General features: G+C 36.7%; 1 long non-coding RNA gene across 1 annotated transcript; it reads right to left on the bottom strand.

The window, feature by feature from the left end:
* Window positions 1-407: 407 nt before the first annotated feature.
* LOC146785666 (uncharacterized) lies at window positions 408-12,766 on the bottom strand. The gene is made up of 25 exons (XR_014970739.1): window positions 12,656-12,766; window positions 12,148-12,266; window positions 11,637-11,759; window positions 11,126-11,247; window positions 10,613-10,736; window positions 10,102-10,224; window positions 9,592-9,713; window positions 9,082-9,236; window positions 8,571-8,692; window positions 8,060-8,182; window positions 7,550-7,704; window positions 7,039-7,161; window positions 6,529-6,683; window positions 6,021-6,139; window positions 5,513-5,631; window positions 5,005-5,123; window positions 4,496-4,649; window positions 3,984-4,106; window positions 3,473-3,595; window positions 2,961-3,083; window positions 2,454-2,572; window positions 1,943-2,065; window positions 1,432-1,553; window positions 919-1,042; window positions 408-530 (listed from the first exon to the last, which is right to left on the bottom strand). It is a non-coding gene; the product is annotated as an uncharacterized LOC146785666 (long non-coding RNA).
* Between the last annotated feature and the right edge of the window lie 455 nt (window positions 12,767-13,221).

Raw genomic sequence — 13,221 nt, 5'->3', positions numbered from 1 at the left:
TCTGGTCATTCAGTATAATCTGTAGATGGAAAAGTCCACTGTTAGCACATTTTCTATAAGCAATACAAAAAAATCTTGATTTTTAGAAAGGGTAAACAGATCAATACTATGGAGTCTTTTATTGTGAAAATCAACAGCTCATTAGAAAATCAAATCTCAATTTTAGTTTTAAACCTCACATACTTCTCTGGAACATTGCTAGCTCCAGGATATAAAGCAGGCTTTAGTAGCGTTGGAGGCAGCCAGGCTTTTATGAACTATCATGACCAACACAATGTGATCCATATTACTTTCATCTTGATAGAAATTATGTTCAGGCACAGTCTCCCACTGTAAGGTAGTGAGGACATGCTGATGCTGTGAGCGTCTTTTTAATGCATAAAGGAATTATTGTGAGTTTTACTTGCCTTATAAATTGGTAAAATGATGCGGTATGCCGGAAGACTTCCTTTTTTTTTTTTTTCTTCAGTCTCGGCAATTCAGAGAAACTCGGTTGTGAAACACTGCCACCTCTGGTCATTCAGTATAATCTGTAGATGGAAAAGTCCACTGTTAGCACATTTTCTATAAGCAATACAAAAAAATCTTGATTTTTAGAAAGCGTAAACAGATCAATACTATGGAGCCTTTTATTGTGAAAATCAACAGCTCATTAGAAAATCAAATCTCAATTTTAGTTTTTAACCTCACATACTTCTCTGCAACATTGCTAGTTCCAGGATATAAAGCAGGCTTTAGTAGCGTTGGAGGCAGCCAGGCTTTTATGAACTATCATGACCAACACAATGTGATTCATATTACTTTCATCTTGACAGAAATTATGTTCAGGCACAGTCTCCCACTGTAAGGTAGTGAGGACATGCTGATGCTGTGAGCGTCTTTTTAATGCATAAAGGAATTATTGTGAGTTAAACTTGCCTTGTATATTGGTAAAATGATGCCGTATGCCGGAAGACTTCCTTTTTTTTTTTTGTTCTTCAGTCTCGGCAATTCAGAGAAACTCGGTTGTGAAACACTGCCACCTCTGGTCATTCAGTATAATCTGTAGATGGAAAAGTCCACTGTTAGCACATTTTCTATAAGCAATACAAAAAAAATCTTGATTTTTAGAAAGCGTAAACAGATCAATACTATGGAGTCTTTTATTGTGAAAATCAACAGCTCATTAGAAAATCAAATCTCAATTTTAGTTTTTAACCTCACATACTTCTCTGCAACATTGCTAGCTCCAGGATATAAAGCAGGCTTTAGTAGCATTGGAGGCAGCCAGGCTTTTATGAGCTATCATGACCAACACAATGTGATCCATATTACTTTCATCTTGACAGAAATTATGTTCAGGCACAGTCTCCCACTGTAAGGTAGTGAGGACATGCTGATGCTGTGAGCGTCTTTTTAATGCATAAAGGAATTATTGTGAGTTTTACTTGCCTTATAAATTGGTAAAATGATGCCGTATGCCGGAAGACTTCCTTTTTTTTTTGTTCTTCAGTCTCGGCAATTCAGAGAAACTCGGTTGTGAAACACTGCCACCTCTGGTCATTCAGTATAATCTGTAGATGGAAAAGTCCACTGTTAGCACATTTTCTATAAGCAATACAAAAAAAATCTTGATTTTTAGAAAGCGTAAACAGATCAATACTATGGAGTCTTTTATTGTGAAAATCAACAGCTCATTAGAAAATCAAATCTCAATTTTAGTTTTTAACCTCACATACTTCTCTGCAACATTGCTAGTTCCAGGATATAAAGCAGGCTTTAGTAGCGTTGGAGGCAGCCAGACTTTTATGAACTATCATGACCAACACAATGTGATCCATATTACTCTCATCTTGATAGAAATTATGTTCAGGCACAGTCTCCCACTGTAAGGTAGTGAGGACATGCTGATGCTGTGAGCGTCTTTTTAATGCATAAAGGAATTATTGTGAGTTTTACTTGCCTTATAAATTGGTAAAATGATGCGGTATGCCGGAAGACTTCCTTTTTTTTTTTTTTCTTCAGTCTCGGCAATTCAGAGAAACTCGGTTGTGAAACACTGCCACCTCTGGTCATTCAGTATAATCTGTAGATGGAAAAGTCCACTGTTAGCACATTTTCTATAAGCAATACAAAAAAATCTTGATTTTTAGAAAGCGTAAACAGATCAATACTATGGAGCCTTTTATTGTGAAAATCAACAGCTCATTAGAAAATCAAATCTCAATTTTAGTTTTTAACCTCACATACTTCTCTGCAACATTGCTAGTTCCAGGATATAAAGCAGGCTTTAGTAGCGTTGGAGGCAGCCAGGCTTTTATGAGCTATCATGACCAACACAATGTGATCCATATTACTTTCATCTTGACAGAAATTATGTTCAGGCACAGTCTCCCACTGTAAGGTAGTGAGGACATGCTGATGCTGTGAGCGTCTTTTTAATGCATAAAGGAATTATTGTGAGTTTTACTTGCCTTATAAATTGGTAAAATGATCCCGTATGCCGGAAGACTTCCTTTTTTTTTTCTTCAGTCTCGGCAATTCAGAGAAACTAGGTTGTGAAACACTGCCACCTCTGGTCATTCAGTATAATCTGCAGATGGAAAAGTCCACTGTTAGCACATTTTCTATAAGCAATACAAAAAAATCTTGATTTTTAGAAAGGGTAAACAGATCAATACTATGGAGTCTTTTATTGTGAAAATCAACAGCTCATTAGAAAATCAAATCTCAATTTTAGTTTTTAACCTCACATACTTCTCTGCAACATTGCTAGCTCCAGGATATAAAGCAGGCTTTAGTAGCATTGGAGGCAGCCAGGCTTTTATGAGCTATCATGACCAACACAATGTGATCCATATTACTTTCATCTTGACAGAAATTATGTTCAGGCACAGTCTCCCACTGTAAGGTAGTGAGGACATGCTGATGCTGTGAGCGTCTTTTTAATGCATAAAGGAATTATTGTGAGTTTTACTTGCCTTATAAATTGGTAAAATGATGCCGTATGCCGGAAGACTTCCTTTTTTTTTTTGTTCTTCAGTCTCGGCAATTCAGAGAAACTCGGTTGTGAAACACTGCCACCTCTGGTCATTCAGTATAATCTGTAGATGGAAAAGTCCACTGTTAGCACATTTTCTATAAGCAATACAAAAAAAATCTTGATTTTTAGAAAGCGTAAACAGATCAATACTATGGAGTCTTTTATTGTGAAAATCAACAGCTCATTAGAAAATCAAATCTCAATTTTAGTTTTTAACCTCACATACTTCTCTGCAACATTGCTAGTTCCAGGATATAAAGCAGGCTTTAGTAGCGTTGGAGGCAGCCAGACTTTTATGAACTATCATGACCAACACAATGTGATCCATATTACTCTCATCTTGATAGAAATTATGTTCAGGCACAGTCTCCCACTGTAAGGTAGTGAGGACATGCTGATGCTGTGAGCGTCTTTTTAATGCATAAAGGAATTATTGTGAGTTTTACTTGCCTTGCATATTGGTAAAATGATGCCGTATGCCGGAAGACTTCCTTTTTTTTTTTTTTCTTCAGTCTCGGCAATTCAGAGAAACTCGGTTGTGAAACACTGCCACCTCTGGTCATTCAGTATAATCTGTAGATGGAAAAGTCCACTGTTAGCACATTTTCTATAAGCAATACAAAAAAATCTTGATTTTTAGAAAGGGTAAACAGATCAATACTATGGAGTCTTTTATTGTGAAAATCAACAGCTCATTAGAAAATCAAATCTCAATTTTAGTTTTTAACCTCACATACTTCTCTGCAACATTGCTAGTTCCAGGATATAAAGCAGGCTTTAGTAGCGTTGGAGGCAGCCAGGCTTTTATGAACTATCATGACCAACACAATGTGATCCATATTACTCTCATCTTGACAGAAATTATGTTCAGGCACAGTCTCCCACTATAAGGTAGTGAGGACATGCTGATGCTGTGAGCGTCTTTTTAATGCATAAAGGAATTATTGTGAGTTTTACTTGCCTTATAAATTGGTAAAATGATGCCGTATGCCGGAAGACTTCCTTTTTTTTTTTGTTCTTCAGTCTCGGCAATTCAGAGAAACTCGGTTGTGAAACACTGCCACCTCTGGTCATTCAGTATAATCTGTAGATGGAAAAGTCCACTGTTAGCACATTTTCTATAAGCAATACAAAAAAAATCTTGATTTTTAGAAAGCGTAAACAGATCAATACTATGGAGTCTTTTATTGTGAAAATCAACAGCTCATTAGAAATTCAAATCTCAATTTTAGTTTTTAACCTCACATACTTCTCTGCAACATTGCTAGTTCCAGGATATAAAGCAGGCTTTAGTAGCGTTGGAGGCAGCCAGACTTTTATGAACTATCATGACCAACACAATGTGATCCATATTACTCTCATCTTGACAGAAATTATGTTCAGGCACAGTCTCCCACTGTAAGGTAGTGAGGACATGCTGATGCTGTGAGCGTCTTTTTAATGCATAAAGGAATTATTGTGAGTTTTACTTGCCTTGCATATTGGTAAAATGATGCCGTATGCCGGAAGACTTCCTTTTTTTTTTTCTTCAGTCTCGTCAATTCAGAGAAACTCGGTTGTGAAACACTGCCACCTCTGGTCATTCAGTATAATTTGCAGATGGAAAAGTCCACTGTTAGCACATTTTCTATAAGCAATACAAAAAAAATCTTGATTTTTAGAAAGCGTAAACAGATCAATACTATGGAGTCTTTTATTGTGAAAATCAACAGCTCATTAGAAAATCAAATCTCAATTTTAGTTTTTAACCTCACATACTTCTCTGCAACATTGCTAGCTCCAGGATATAAAGCAGGCTTTAGTAGCATTGGAGGCAGCCAGGCTTTTATGAGCTATCATGACCAACACAATGTGATCCATATTACTTTCATCTTGACAGAAATTATGTTCAGGCACAGTCTCCCACTATAAGGTAGTGAGGACATGCTGATGCTGTGAGCGTCTTTTTAATGCATAAAGGAATTATTGTGAGTTTTACTTGCCTTATAAATTGGTAAAATGATCCCGTATGCCGGAAGACTTCCTTTTTTTTTTCTTCAGTCTCGGCAATTCAGAGAAACTAGGTTGTGAAACACTGCCACCTCTGGTCATTCAGTATAATCTGCAGATGGAAAAGTCCACTGTTAGCACATTTTCTATAAGCAATACAAAAAAAATCTTGATTTTTAGAAAGCGTAAACAGATCAATACTATGGAGTCTTTTATTGTGAAAATCAACAGCTCATTAGAAAATCAAATCTCAATTTTAGTTTTTAAGCTCACATACTTCTCTGCAACATTGCTAGCTCCAGGATATAAAGCAGGCTTTAGTAGCATTGGAGGCAGCCAGGCTTTTATGAGCTATCATGACCAACACAATGTGATCCATATTACTTTCATCTTGACAGAAATTATGTTCAGGCACAGTCTCCCACTGTAAGGTAGTGAGGACATGCTGATGCTGTGAGCGTCTTTTTAATGCATAAAGGAATTATTGTGAGTTTTACTTGCCTTATAAATTGGTAAAATGATCCCGTATGCCGGAAGACTTCCTTTTTTTTTTCTTCAGTCTCGGCAATTCAGAGAAACTAGGTTGTGAAACACTGCCACCTCTGGTCATTCAGTATAATCTGCAGATGGAAAAGTCCACTGTTAGCACATTTTCTATAAGCAATACAAAAAAAATCTTGATGATTAGAAAGCGTAAACAGATCAATACTATGGAGTCTTTTATTGTGAAAATCAACAGCTCATTAGAAATTCAAATCTCAATTTTAGTTTTTAACCTCACATACTTCTCTGCAACATTGCTAGCTCCAGGATATAAAGCAGGCTTTAGTAGCGTTGGAGGCAGCCAGGCTTTTATGAACTATCATGACCAACACAATGTGATCCATATTACTTTCATCTTGACAGAAATTATGTTCAGGCACAGTCTCCCACTGTAAGGTAGTGAGGACATGCTGATGCTGTGAGCGTCTTTTTAATGCATAAAGGAATTATTGTGAGTTTTACTTGCCTTATAAATTGGTAAAATGATCCCGTATGCCGGAAGACTTCCTTTTTTTTTTCTTCAGTCTCGGCAATTCAGAGAAACTAGGTTGTGAAACACTGCCACCTCTGGTCATTCAGTATAATCTGCAGATGGAAAAGTCCACTGTTAGCACATTTTCTATAAGCAATACAAAAAAAATCTTGATGATTAGAAAGCGTAAACAGATCAATACTATGGAGTCTTTTATTGTGAAAATCAACAGCTCATTAGAAATTCAAATCTCAATTTTAGTTTTTAACCTCACATACTTCTCTGCAACATTGCTAGTTCCAGGATATAAAGCAGGCTTTAGTAGCGTTGGAGGCAGCCAGGCTTTTATGAACTATCATGACCAACACAATGTGATCCATATTACTCTCATCTTGACAGAAATTATGTTCAGGCACAGTCTCCCACTATAAGGTAGTGAGGACATGCTGATGCTGTGAGCGTCTTTTTAATGCATAAAGGAATTATTGTGAGTTTTACTTGCCTTGCATATTGGTAAAATGATGCCGTATGCCGGAAGACTTCCTTTTTTTTGTTTCTTCAGTCTCGGCAATTCAGAGAAACTCGGTTGTGAAACACTGCCACCTCTGGTCATTCAGTATAATTTGCAGATGGAAAAGTCCACTGTTAGCACATTTTCTATAAGCAATACAAAAAAAATCTTGATTTTTAGAAAGCGTAAACAGATCAATACTATGGAGTCTTTTATTGTGAAAATCAACAGCTCATTAGAAAATCAAATCTCAATTTTAGTTTTTAACCTCACATACTTCTCTGCAACATTGCTAGTTCCAGGATATAAAGCAGGCTTTAGTAGCGTTGGAGGCAGCCAGACTTTTATGAACTATCATGACCAACACAATGTGATCCATATTACTCTCATCTTGATAGAAATTATGTTCAGGCACAGTCTCCCACTGTAAGGTAGTGAGGACATGCTGATGCTGTGAGCGTCTTTTTAATGCATAAAGGAATTATTGTGAGTTTTACGTGCCTTGCATATTGGTAAAATGATGCCGTATGCCGGAAGACTTCCTTTTTTGTTTTTTTCTTCAGTCTCGGCAATTCAGAGAAACTCGGTTGTGAAACACTGCCACCTCTGGTCATTCAGTATAATCTGTAGATGGAAAAGTCCACTGTTAGCACATTTTCTATAAGCAATACAAAAAAATCTTGATGATTAGAAAGCGTAAACAGATCAATACTATGGAGTCTTTTATTGTGAAAATCAACAGCTCATTAGAAATTCAAATCTCAATTTTAGTTTTTAACCTCACATACTTCTCTGCAACATTGCTAGTTCCAGGATATAAAGCAGGCTTTAGTAGCGTTGGAGGCAGCCAGGCTTTTATGAACTATCATGACCAACACAATGTGATCCATATTACTCTCATCTTGACAGAAATTATGTTCAGGCACAGTCTCCCACTATAAGGTAGTGAGGACATGCTGATGCTGTGAGCGTCTTTTTAATGCATAAAGGAATTATTGTGAGTTTTACTTGCCTTGCATATTGGTAAAATGATGCCGTATGCCGGAAGACTTCCTTTTTTTTGTTTCTTCAGTCTCGGCAATTCAGAGAAACTCGGTTGTGAAACACTGCCACCTCTGGTCATTCAGTATAATTTGCAGATGGAAAAGTCCACTGTTAGCACATTTTCTATAAGCAATACAAAAAAAATCTTGATTTTTAGAAAGCGTAAACAGATCAATACTATGGAGTCTTTTATTGTGAAAATCAACAGCTCATTAGAAAATCAAATCTCAATTTTAGTTTTTAACCTCACATACTTCTCTGCAACATTGCTAGTTCCAGGATATAAAGCAGGCTTTAGTAGCGTTGGAGGCAGCCAGACTTTTATGAACTATCATGACCAACACAATGTGATCCATATTACTCTCATCTTGATAGAAATTATGTTCAGGCACAGTCTCCCACTGTAAGGTAGTGAGGACATGCTGATGCTGTGAGCGTCTTTTTAATGCATAAAGGAATTATTGTGAGTTTTACGTGCCTTGCATATTGGTACAATGATGCCGTATGCCGGAAGACTTCCTTTTTTGTTTTTTTCTTCAGTCTCGGCAATTCAGAGAAACTCGGTTGTGAAACACTGCCACCTCTGGTCATTCAGTATAATCTGTAGATGGAAAAGTCCACTGTTAGCACATTTTCTATAAGCAATACAAAAAAATCTTGATTTTTAGAAAGGGTAAACAGATCAATACTATGGAGTCTTTTATTGTGAAAATCAACAGCTCATTAGAAAATCAAATCTCAATTTTAGTTTTTAACCTCACATACTTCTCTGCAACATTGCTAGCTCCAGGATATAAAGCAGGCTTTAGTAGCATTGGAGGCAGCCAGGCTTTTATGAGCTATCATGACCAACACAATGTGATCCATATTACTTTCATCTTGACAGAAATTATGTTCAGGCACAGTCTCCCACTGTAAGGTAGTGAGGACATGCTGATGCTGTGAGCGTCTTTTTAATGCATAAAGGAATTATTGTGAGTTTTACTTGCCTTATAAATTGGTAAAATGATGCCGTATGCCGGAAGACTTCCTTTTTTTTTTGTTCTTCAGTCTCGGCAATTCAGAGAAACTCGGTTGTGAAACACTGCCACCTCTGGTCATTCAGTATAATCTGTAGATGGAAAAGTCCACTGTTAGCACATTTTCTATAAGCAATACAAAAAAAATCTTGATTTTTAGAAAGCGTAAACAGATCAATACTATGGAGTCTTTTATTGTGAAAATCAACAGCTCATTAGAAATTCAAATCTCAATTTTAGTTTTTAACCTCACATACTTCTCTGCAACATTGCTAGTTCCAGGATATAAAGCAGGCTTTAGTAGCGTTGGAGGCAGCCAGGCTTTTATGAACTATCATGACCAACACAATGTGATCCATATTACTTTCATCTTTACAGAAATTATGTTCAGGCACAGTCTCCCACTATAAGGTAGTGAGGACATGCTGATGCTGTGAGCGTCTTTTTAATGCATAAAGGAATTATTGTGAGTTTTACTTGCCTTGCATATTGGTAAAATGATGCCGTATGCCGGAAGACTTCCTTTTTTTTGTTTCTTCAGTCTCGGCAATTCAGAGAAACTCGGTTGTGAAACACTGCCACCTCTGGTCATTCAGTATAATTTGCAGATGGAAAAGTCCACTGTTAGCACATTTTCTATAAGCAATACAAAAAAAATCTTGATTTTTAGAAAGCGTAAACAGATCAATACTATGGAGTCTTTTATTGTGAAAATCAACAGCTCATTAGAAAATCAAATCTCAATTTTAGTTTTTAACCTCACATACTTCTCTGCAACATTGCTAGTTCCAGGATATAAAGCAGGCTTTAGTAGCGTTGGAGGCAGCCAGACTTTTATGAACTATCATGACCAACACAATGTGATCCATATTACTCTCATCTTGATAGAAATTATGTTCAGGCACAGTCTCCCACTGTAAGGTAGTGAGGACATGCTGATGCTGTGAGCGTCTTTTTAATGCATAAAGGAATTATTGTGAGTTTTACTTGCCTTGCATATTGGTAAAATGATGCCGTATGCCGGAAGACTTCCTTTTTTTTTTTTTCTTCAGTCTCGGCAATTCAGAGAAACTCGGTTGTGAAACACTGCCACCTCTGGTCATTCAGTATAATCTGTAGATGGAAAAGTCCACTGTTAGCACATTTTCTATAAGCAATACAAAAAAATCTTGATTTTTAGAAAGGGTAAACAGATCAATACTATGGAGTCTTTTATTGTGAAAATCAACAGCTCATTAGAAAATCAAATCTCAATTTTAGTTTTAAACCTCACATACTTCTCTGGAACATTGCTAGCTCCAGGATATAAAGCAGGCTTTAGTAGCGTTGGAGGCAGCCAGGCTTTTATGAACTATCATGACCAACACAATGTGATCCATATTACTTTCATCTTGATAGAAATTATGTTCAGGCACAGTCTCCCACTGTAAGGTAGTGAGGACATGCTGATGCTGTGAGCGTCTTTTTAATGCATAAAGGAATTATTGTGAGTTTTACTTGCCTTATAAATTGGTAAAATGATGCGGTATGCCGGAAGACTTCCTTTTTTTTTTTTTTCTTCAGTCTCGGCAATTCAGAGAAACTCGGTTGTGAAACACTGCCACCTCTGGTCATTCAGTATAATCTGTAGATGGAAAAGTCCACTGTTAGCACATTTTCTATAAGCAATACAAAAAAATCTTGATTTTTAGAAAGCGTAAACAGATCAATACTATGGAGCCTTTTATTGTGAAAATCAACAGCTCATTAGAAAATCAAATCTCAATTTTAGTTTTTAACCTCACATACTTCTCTGCAACATTGCTAGTTCCAGGATATAAAGCAGGCTTTAGTAGCGTTGGAGGCAGCCAGGCTTTTATGAACTATCATGACCAACACAATGTGATCCATATTACTTTCATCTTGACAGAAATTATGTTCAGGCACAGTCTCCCACTGTAAGGTAGTGAGGACATGCTGATGCTGTGAGCGTCTTTTTAATGCATAAAGGAATTATTGTGAGTTAAACTTGCCTTGTATATTGGTAAAATGATGCCGTATGCCGGAAGACTTCCTTTTTTTTTTTTGTTCTTCAGTCTCGGCAATTCAGAGAAACTCGGTTGTGAAACACTGCCACCTCTGGTCATTCAGTATAATCTGTAGATGGAAAAGTCCACTGTTAGCACATTTTCTATAAGCAATACAAAAAAAATCTTGATTTTTAGAAAGCGTAAACAGATCAATACTATGGAGTCTTTTATTGTGAAAATCAACAGCTCATTAGAAAATCAAATCTCAATTTTAGTTTTTAACCTCACATACTTCTCTGCAACATTGCTAGCTCCAGGATATAAAGCAGGCTTTAGTAGCATTGGAGGCAGCCAGGCTTTTATGAGCTATCATGACCAACACAATGTGATCCATATTACTTTCATCTTGACAGAAATTATGTTCAGGCACAGTCTCCCACTGTAAGGTAGTGAGGACATGCTGATGCTGTGAGCGTCTTTTTAATGCATAAAGGAATTATTGTGAGTTTTACTTGCCTTATAAATTGGTAAAATGATGCCGTATGCCGGAAGACTTCCTTTTTTTTTTGTTCTTCAGTCTCGGCAATTCAGAGAAACTCGGTTGTGAAACACTGCCACCTCTGGTCATTCAGTATAATCTGTAGATGGAAAAGTCCACTGTTAGCACATTTTCTATAAGCAATACAAAAAAAATCTTGATTTTTAGAAAGCGTAAACAGATCAATACTATGGAGTCTTTTATTGTGAAAATCAACAGCTCATTAGAAAATCAAATCTCAATTTTAGTTTTTAACCTCACATACTTCTCTGCAACATTGCTAGTTCCAGGATATAAAGCAGGCTTTAGTAGCGTTGGAGGCAGCCAGACTTTTATGAACTATCATGACCAACACAATGTGATCCATATTACTCTCATCTTGATAGAAATTATGTTCAGGCACAGTCTCCCACTGTAAGGTAGTGAGGACATGCTGATGCTGTGAGCGTCTTTTTAATGCATAAAGGAATTATTGTGAGTTTTACTTGCCTTATAAATTGGTAAAATGATGCGGTATGCCGGAAGACTTCCTTTTTTTTTTTTTTCTTCAGTCTCGGCAATTCAGAGAAACTCGGTTGTGAAACACTGCCACCTCTGGTCATTCAGTATAATCTGTAGATGGAAAAGTCCACTGTTAGCACATTTTCTATAAGCAATACAAAAAAATCTTGATTTTTAGAAAGCGTAAACAGATCAATACTATGGAGCCTTTTATTGTGAAAATCAACAGCTCATTAGAAAATCAAATCTCAATTTTAGTTTTTAACCTCACATACTTCTCTGCAACATTGCTAGTTCCAGGATATAAAGCAGGCTTTAGTAGCGTTGGAGGCAGCCAGGCTTTTATGAGCTATCATGACCAACACAATGTGATCCATATTACTTTCATCTTGACAGAAATTATGTTCAGGCACAGTCTCCCACTGTAAGGTAGTGAGGACATGCTGATGCTGTGAGCGTCTTTTTAATGCATAAAGGAATTATTGTGAGTTTTACTTGCCTTATAAATTGGTAAAATGATCCCGTATGCCGGAAGACTTCCTTTTTTTTTTCTTCAGTCTCGGCAATTCAGAGAAACTAGGTTGTGAAACACTGCCACCTCTGGTCATTCAGTATAATCTGCAGATGGAAAAGTCCACTGTTAGCACATTTTCTATAAGCAATACAAAAAAAATCTTGATGATTAGAAAGCGTAAACAGATCAATACTATGGAGTCTTTTATTGTGAAAATCAACAGCTCATTAGAAATTCAAATCTCAATTTTAGTTTTTAACCTCACATACTTCTCTGCAACATTGCTAGTTCCAGGATATAAAGCAGGCTTTAGTAGCGTTGGAGGCAGCCAGGCTTTTATGAACTATCATGACCAACACAATGTGATCCATATTACTCTCATCTTGACAGAAATTATGTTCAGGCACAGTCTCCCACTATAAGGTAGTGAGGACATGCTGATGCTGTGAGCGTCTTTTTAATGCATAAAGGAATTATTGTGAGTTTTACTTGCCTTATAAATTGGTAAAATGATCCCGTATGCCGGAAGACTTCCTTTTTTTTTTCTTCAGTCTCGGCAATTCAGAGAAACTAGGTTGTGAAACACTGCCACCTCTGGTCATTCAGTATAATCTGCAGATGGAAAAGTCCACTGTTAGCACATTTTCTATAAGCAATACAAAAAAAATCTTGATTTTTAGAAAGCGTAAACAGATCAATACTATGGAGTCTTTTATTGTGAAAATCAACAGCTCATTAGAAAATCAAATCTCAATTTTAGTTTTTAACCTCACATACTTCTCTGCAACATTGCTAGCTCCAGGATATAAAGCAGGCTTTAGTAGCGTTGGAGGCAGCCAGGCTTTTATGAACTATCATGACCAACACAATGTGATCCATATTACTTTCATCTTGACAGAAATTATGTTCAGGCACAGTCTCCCACTGTAAGGTAGTGAGGACATGCTGATGCTGTGAGCGTCTTTTTAATGCATAAAGGAATTATTGTGAGTTTTACTTGCCTTATAAATTGGTAAAATGATGCCGTATGCCGGAAGACTTCCTTTTTTTTTTGTTCTT

The sequence above is a fragment of the Triturus cristatus genome, chromosome 11 (genome assembly GCF_964204655.1).
Source record: "Triturus cristatus chromosome 11, aTriCri1.1, whole genome shotgun sequence".
Classification (NCBI taxonomy): Eukaryota; Metazoa; Chordata; class Amphibia; order Caudata; family Salamandridae; genus Triturus; species Triturus cristatus.
Note: the sequence above shows the minus strand (reverse complement) of the source record. Positions and strands in the feature narration are given on the sequence as shown.